Source organism: Galeopterus variegatus, unplaced genomic scaffold (genome assembly GCF_000696425.1).
Source record: "Galeopterus variegatus unplaced genomic scaffold, G_variegatus-3.0.2 Scaffold5771, whole genome shotgun sequence".
Classification (NCBI taxonomy): Eukaryota; Metazoa; Chordata; class Mammalia; order Dermoptera; family Cynocephalidae; genus Galeopterus; species Galeopterus variegatus.
Window position 1 is genome coordinate 117,159 of NW_007731882.1, and position 7,925 is coordinate 125,083.

Here is a 7,925-nt window from a genome sequence, read left to right on the forward strand (position 1 = left end):
GGCCAAAAAAAAAAAAAAAAAAAAAATGCAGTCGAAGTACTCAGGGTGCCAAACTGCCATACTTTGGGGTATCATTTTCTGATCTCCAACAGCAGTGTGCTGTGCTCCCAGTCACCAATTCCAAGATTTCCATACAGGTCTTATCTTGCTAAGGACTTCCATAGTATTTAACAGTGAAATACAACCTGCTTCCTGAAACTCTCTGGCTTCCCTGACATTTCTCTCCTGTTTCTCTTTTTCTGACTACCTAAACAAATTATGTAATATTTGATAAACACAAAAGGATACAGGCAGCATACTTTATGAAATTCAATAATAAAATGGGCCGGCCCGTGGCTCACTCGGGAGAGTGCGGTGCTGATAACACCAAGGCCCCGGGTTCGGATCCCACATAGGGATGGCCGGTTCGCTCACTGGGCGAGCGTGGTGCTGACAACACCAAGTCAAGGGTTAAGATCCCCTTACCGGTCATCTTTTAAAAAAAAAAAAAAAAGAAAGAAATTCAATAATAAAATGGACACTCATTGCACTAAAATAATAGTTGACTTTGGAAAAAAAAAAAAAGACACTCAAGAAGAGCCCACTGCCCAAATTAAGAACTATCCCATCTCCCTACCTTGCACAAGAGGTAACCAGCATCTTTAATTTTTTTATTCCTTTGTTTTTAAATAGTTTTATGACATACGTAATTTATCTGAAAAATATATTATTTTGTTTTACTTGCTTTTTAATTTTATAAAATTGTTATTTTTATGTAGTTTTCTGCAACTTCCCTTTTTCATTCAACTTGATTTCTCTATGACTTGAACATGTTGCATGTAGCCATTGTTAATTCATTTTCATTTCTGTATAGTATCCCATTGTGTGAATATACCACAATTTATCTACCCATTCTCCTGTCAAGTGGAAATATGTATTGTTTCCATTAATGCTGCAATGAATACTTTTGTACATGTCTTCTTCTGGGACCTAAGGCATACAAATGTTCACATTTATAAGTGAAATTTTTTTTTAAAAAGTATGTGAAATTTTTTTACAAAACAGACTTCTGATCAAGATGGCTGAATAGATGGTCCCCAGTGTCACCTTCTCCCACAATCAATCAATTTACAGCTATTAAAAAGTAACAACTGCCAAGCTGGGGCCACTAGAGCTCAGGGGAAGAGGAGGAGAGACCTGCAGAGTTCATGAAGGCAGGAGAAGCCACGGCAAGAGAAAGAAAGTACCACTCTGTTTCGAGCCCTGACTAATTCAAGGCTGGCCCTGCTGAGCACACGGAGCAAGAGCTGGCAAAAGCCGTAGATGTGCCCTTCTCATGAAGTTGCTTGGAGGCTGCAGAGGAGAAGAGGGCCTTGGTGGCCCCTGGGCCAGCAAGACCACTAACAGGGTTCCTGTGGACATACATAGGAGGGGCCACAGACAATTGAAAAAAGGAGCCACTCAAAGGCCGGTGAGTCATTGCAAGGGACTGGTGCATGGCCCATCCCATGGGAAGTGTTTGGAGTGTGGGGAGTGGGGGAGAAGGGCCCACTGGGAGAAAATTGGGGCACAGCAAGGACAGCTGATCTGCCCTCCAGTCAGCACAGGACTACTCAGTGGAGACTGGTCAGGAATTTAGAACTGCAGGGGTGCAGTTTGCTGAAAAGACTCAGACCAGACCAGAGTTTCCACACAACCCAGGAGTACCAGACCTCTCAAGACCCAGAAGTGGTAACCAGGTCAACAATTAAACCCTGAGCTGCACAAAAAGCCTTCCCCAGAGAATCAGCAGCAAAGCAGCAATTTAGATCAACCACAAGGCTCAAGTGCTGGTCCCCATAGGAAGTTCCCCCATCTTAGAAGTAACCAAAGGACAACAAATTAGTTCCAGTGCAGAGTTTAAGTGGTGGGGGTAGCAAATAATCCAATACAGAAGTGAAGGAAAACACAAAACACCCACAGATCAAAGACAAAGTTCTGATGTTAACCAGTAAATGTCTAACACCACTAAAGAACACCTATAAAACCTAGAAAGAACAGAAGCCTCCCAGGCTCCCACGCTGGGGTCGTGGGGAGGCCAAGGGCCTCAGCCATGCCCCCTGACATCTGTACCCGACCCAGTGACAACCACCAAGCTACTTCCAGAAGCGCCCTTGGCTCCTTTGGTGGAGGGGGGCACCAAGGGTCTCACCACAGCCCCCAAAGTCTGCATCCCTCCCAGCCATGATGGAACTGTTATAGCGTGTTACAGCGAACTCACGAGGAGAGGCAGGACACTGAGGCTTCAGGCAGGAAGCAGAATTTATTGATGCCGGCACCAGCCCAGCGAACTCGTCACAAAGGCTGAGCCCCAAGTACAGCGGGGCTGTTTCTTTTATATAGCTTTTACTTCCCGGTTTTTTTTACAGTGGGGCAAAGGGCAACCTTATAGGGTGATGTTTTTCTCTCAGGCGTGGAAAGTCCTAGATCAGTTAGCCATTGCAGCAGAGCAGGGCGCAGCTGGGCATGCGTGATAGCAGGGCGGGGTGCAGCCGGGCAAGCATGGGTGGCTCAGAACCAGTGCTGGAAGCCCCCTGGGCTCCCCTGCTGGAATAAGAGGGTTGCCACGGGCCTCAACCATGCCCCCACTTCCTCCTTTTCCAAACCTGTCCCCCACCCTTTTCCCTCCCCCCAACTGCTCCACGACATCTTAGAATGTAAAAAAAATAATAATTTTTTTGGAAAATAAAACAAAAAAGTAATATTAAGTGGGAATATTAATACCCGCCTTACCTCCCTTGCAGGTAGATTTGAGAATGACACAAGATAGTGGATGTGAAAACAGTTTCAATACATTAAGACGACATGGTTGACATACTGGTTTTGAGTCTAAGATCAAATTCCTAAATGTTGGCCCATATGCATACTGGTTTCACAGACTAGAAAGACTGAGACTTTTCCATCTCAATTTCAGGTATTCCTAAACTTTTCTAATGAAAAGGCTAGACTTCTGAATTCTGAGGCAGATGTCTATTTTCCTGTCTAGCAGCTTGTTTGTTTGTTACCTGTGTAGCAGCTTTTCTTCATTTCTTCCAGTAAGAGCACCTTAGTTTGCCAAGGAAATACTTCTATCCCAGTTTTGGAAGTGTTGTCATGTGCACTGCTCTCCCCAACAAGCTCGTTGGGGTTTGTAATTATTGTTGTCATGGATTTTTGTCTGTTTGCTTGCTTGCTTTGTTTGTTCCTCACAGATTTATTTTATTTCTGGTAAAACCAGCATGATAGATTGGTTACAAAAATGGCTAAAATTGTTCATATCTCCCTGTATCTATACCCTTTGCAACTCCTCCCATTAAGAGATGGCACCTGGGCCGGCCCCGTGGCTCACTCGGGAGAGTGCGGTGCTGACAACACCAAGGCCACGGGTTCGGATCCTATATAGGGATGGCCGGTTTGCTCACTGGGTGAGCGTGGTGCTGACAACACCAAGTCAAGGGTTAAGATCCCCTTACCAGTCATCTTTTCAAAAAAAAAAAAAAAAAGAGATGGCACCTATTTCTCCACCCTTAGAATCTGGACTACTCCCGTGTTTTGCTTTGGTCCATAGATTATGGCAGAAGTGATAACAGTGTCAGGTTCAAGCCTAGACTTCAGGAAGCCTTGCATGATTCTACTCATTCTCTTGGACCCCTGGAACTACCATGTGAATGAGTCTAGGCTAGCCATCTGGAGAATGAAAGAGGCCCAGTCATCCAGATATCCCAGCCAAGATGACCCTAGACCTCTCAGTCCCCAGCCAACTCACCAGTGGACTACAGATACATTAATGAGCCCAGCCAAGATTAGCCATGTCTAGTCCAGATCAGCAGAGTGATGTAGCCAACCCACGGACTCATGTGCAATGATAAATGGTTGTGGTTTCAAGCCATTGAGTTTTGGGATGATTTATTATACAGCAATTGCTAACTCACATATCCAGCAATGCAATAAAAAAATAAAAAGTATGTTTTACACAGAATCTAGTTGTTCTGTAGCTGGAGGGCCCTTCAGAGTATCTAGTCTTCTGTACTGCCTCCCTGACTACTTCATTTCCTTCCTTAGCATATCTCTTAAGATTTGTATTTCCCAAAGTGTCTGTTCTCAGCCATCTTTTCCTTATATTCTCCCTGGTCATTTTCATCCTAGTCCATGGCCTCAACTCTTACCTTTATAGATGACTCCCAAATATACCCTCTAACTGAACTCTACTGAGCTCCAGATGGAAAGTTCAAATGTACTGCTGGACAAATTGACATAATACTCTCCCAGAAAATCACAACTCAATGTTTAAATGTGAAGTCCTGTTCCTACCCCTCTATTGTTTCCTACATTTCCTCCTCCAGCTTGATTCTCTATCTCTGGTTAACATTACCACCTCTTCACAGTCCCCCAAGCCAGAAACCTCAGTCATCCCAGACTCTCTCCTCATCCCACATGCCCAATCATTCTACTTCTGTAGTGTCTCATATCTGTCCCCTCTTCTCCATCTTCATGGCCCCTCCCCCTCTTCCTTCCTCTTCCTCTTTCCTTTTTTCTTGTTATTCAAAGTGTGATCAGTGGTTCTGCAACATTAGTATCATCTGGGAGCCTATTAGAAATTCAGGGCTGGCCGCTTAGCTCACTTGGTACAGTGTGGTGCTGATAACAGTGATAGTACCAAGATCAAGGGTTCAAATCCCTTTTCCAGCCAGCTGCTCCCTAAAAAGCCTTTCTTTTCAGTTGGTTAGATTACAGTGTTACAACACCAAGGTTCAGATCCCCATACTGGCCAGCCGCCAGAAAAAAGAAAAGAAGAAATGCAGACTATTGGGCCCCACCTCACATCTATTCAATTAGAATGTGCATTTTAACAAGATTCCTGGATAATTCATATGCACGTTAAGGTATAATAAGCAGTACCCTAGTTGAGTCTCAATCTGTCCTTACCAGTTTATAACCTATGCCCCATGTCAGTGGCCCTCAAGCCTGGCTGCACATCAGATTACCTGAGAAGTCTTTAATTTTGCATTCATCTCTTCATAATTTATAACATTTATGGGTTGTTTTTTCAATATAGAAATACAGAGAAATTAAAATTGGCTTGTGCCTTGCCCAGATAGCTCCAAATGACATTTTCTTTTTTTAAAATAGGAAAACACCTAAAGTTAGACAATTCAAACAGGGTAAAATGTACAAAATAAAGACTGAAAAACCTGTAGCACCACCTCAATCCCAACCCCTCTCCCCAAATATAGCCATTCTTAATCATTATTTTCTTCCAGGAAATAGTTAAGCATATAGCTGCATATATTTATCTGTTTTTTGTTTGCTTGCTTAAAAGCATAAAATTTAGTCACCATGATTTTTTATACTTAATTATCTTAGAGATATTTTTCTTTTTATTTATTTTTTTTTAAAAGATGACCGGTAAGGGGATCTTAACCCTTGACTTGGTGTTGTCAGCACCACACTCACCCAGTGAGCAAACCGGCCATCCCTATATGGGATCCGAACCCGTGGCCTTGGTGTTATCAGCACCGCACTCTCCCGAGTGAGCCACAGGCCGGCCTTTAGAGATATTTTTCTAACAGCATGTGCAAACTATTTCATAATTTTTAACACTACATAGTATTCCATTAGATGGGTGATTCCATTAGATGGATCAATTAGCTATTGATAAGTGTTTCAATTATTTCCAGTTTTAGCTATTATAAACAATGCTGCAATGATCATCCATGTACATATATTTTGGTGAACTTCTGCAAGGACATCCATAGGGTAACTTTTTAGTGACGAGATTGCTGGGTATATTGTTAGGATGCTTTTCATTGCAAGTAACATGACACAATTTCAGCAGTAGGGTGAGCTAGAGATACTAGGTTTCTTTTTTTAGTCTCTCTGTTCTGCACTTCATACTTTATCCAAGTAGTTTTCTAAGCGTAATTGCATCATTCTGCCTCTATCCCTGGACCAGCAGCATCACTATCACCTGGGAACATCTTAGAAATTCAAATGTTTTGTAATGATAAATATGCCAACTATCCTGATTTGATTATCATATACTGTACACAAATACTGATAAACTCTACACCCCACAAATATGTATAATCAATTATTAAAAATTTACTTGTTAAAAAAAATAGAAATGCAAATGATAAGTCCCTACCTCAGACCTACAGAATCTGGAAATCTGGGGGTGGAGACCAGCAATCTATGTTTAAACAACCTAGGTGATTCTGATGCATGCTAATGGTTGAGAACCATTGCTTTAGCCAAGGTGGCCGTAAGATGGCAACTGAGGCTTTCTCTTCCTTTAAATCCAGCAGCAAAGAGAAAACTTCTGATCTAGCATTCCAAGCAGGACTACCAAGACTCAACCTAATTGGCTTAGGTCACAAGTTCTCCCTCTGAACTAATAATCTGTGACCAGAAGAACTGGGAGCAGGATTAGTTTACCCCAGGGCTGGCCAGTTACCTCATTTGGTTAGAGCATGGTACAGATAACACCAAGGTCAAGGACCAGTTTAGCCCAAAGTATATGTACTATGAGTGGGAAGAACAGATACACAAATAAAAATCTAGGAATTGTTAGGAAGGAAAAAGTGGGAAATGAGTGTTGAGAATGCACGAGCAAAGCCCACACCATTCAGTCAAGAAATGTGTGCATGTTTTATTTATTTTTTATTTTATTTATTTTTGTGTGTGTGGCTGGCCAGTACAGGGAACTGAACCTTTGACTTTAGTGTTACAAGGCCATGCTCTAACCAACTAAGCCAATCGGCCAGCCCAATTTTCTTATATTGCAAAACTGTACCCTCAAAAGGTTGCACTTATAGTCCCACCAGCAGAGTATGAAAATGTTACCTCATACCCTCACTAGCCATGCATATAATCAGACTTAAAAAAATTTTACAATCCGATAGATGAAGATGGCATTTTATTGTTTTGATTTCTATTTCTTTAATCATGGATGAAGCTGAACATCCTTTCAAATCTCTGTTGAGATGTGTATGTCTTTCTCTGTAAACTACTTGCTTATTCCTTAGCTCACTTACTATTGGGTTTTGCCGTTTTCATATTGATTTTTCTGACCTCTTTGTAAACTGAAGAAACTAGCCCTTTGTCATATGTGTTGCAAAGATGTTTTCCCAGTTTTGTCGATCTTTTAAATTTGTTTATGGCATTTTTTGCCTCACAAAGCTTTTATTGTTGTTGCTATTTTTTGGTTTTCTTGCAACTGGCTGGTAAGGGGGTCGTAACCCTTGACTTAGGTGTTACCAGCACCACACTCTCCTCCCAAGTGAGCTAACTGGCCAGCCTCTCACAAAGCTTTTAAATTTTACACAGTCAAATTCATCAATCTTTAGCTTTATGGCGTCTAGATTTGGGATTTTGCTTTAAAGAGCCTTCCCCATTCCTGTTACTGCCAGACCAGGCTTGGCCTGCCCTCTTGCATTAAACAAATGACTCGAAAGTCCAGAAGTTGGTGCAAGGATTAGAAGGTTTATTCAGATAACTGGCATCTGGGAGATGACCAGGCTAGAATCATCCCACCTTCTGATGCTTGTTCTGGTGTTTATAAAGGGGAAGAGTCAGGAAGATGAGGTAAGGGTCTTTGTTCTAAAGAAAAAAAGTGGGGGAAGAATCTGGAAGCAGCAGATAGTCTGAGTCAAATGTCAGGGTCCCATGATGGATTGGAAACTTCAGCATCACAGAATCTGTGGTCAGCTTCAAGTCCTTAATGTTATCTCAAGGTTGGAGTCCTTATCTCCTAGGGAGAGCTCAAGGTTAATAACCTTAGTCAAACATCATAAAAATACCTGACATGGATTTCTGATTAACGTGAATACAGTTTTCCTATAAGTAAGAGGGAGTTTACAAACAGCTAGGTTGTCTTGCCTCTCTCTTATATCTCCTCTTGTTTGCAGCCAATTAGAGAGGTAAGAAAA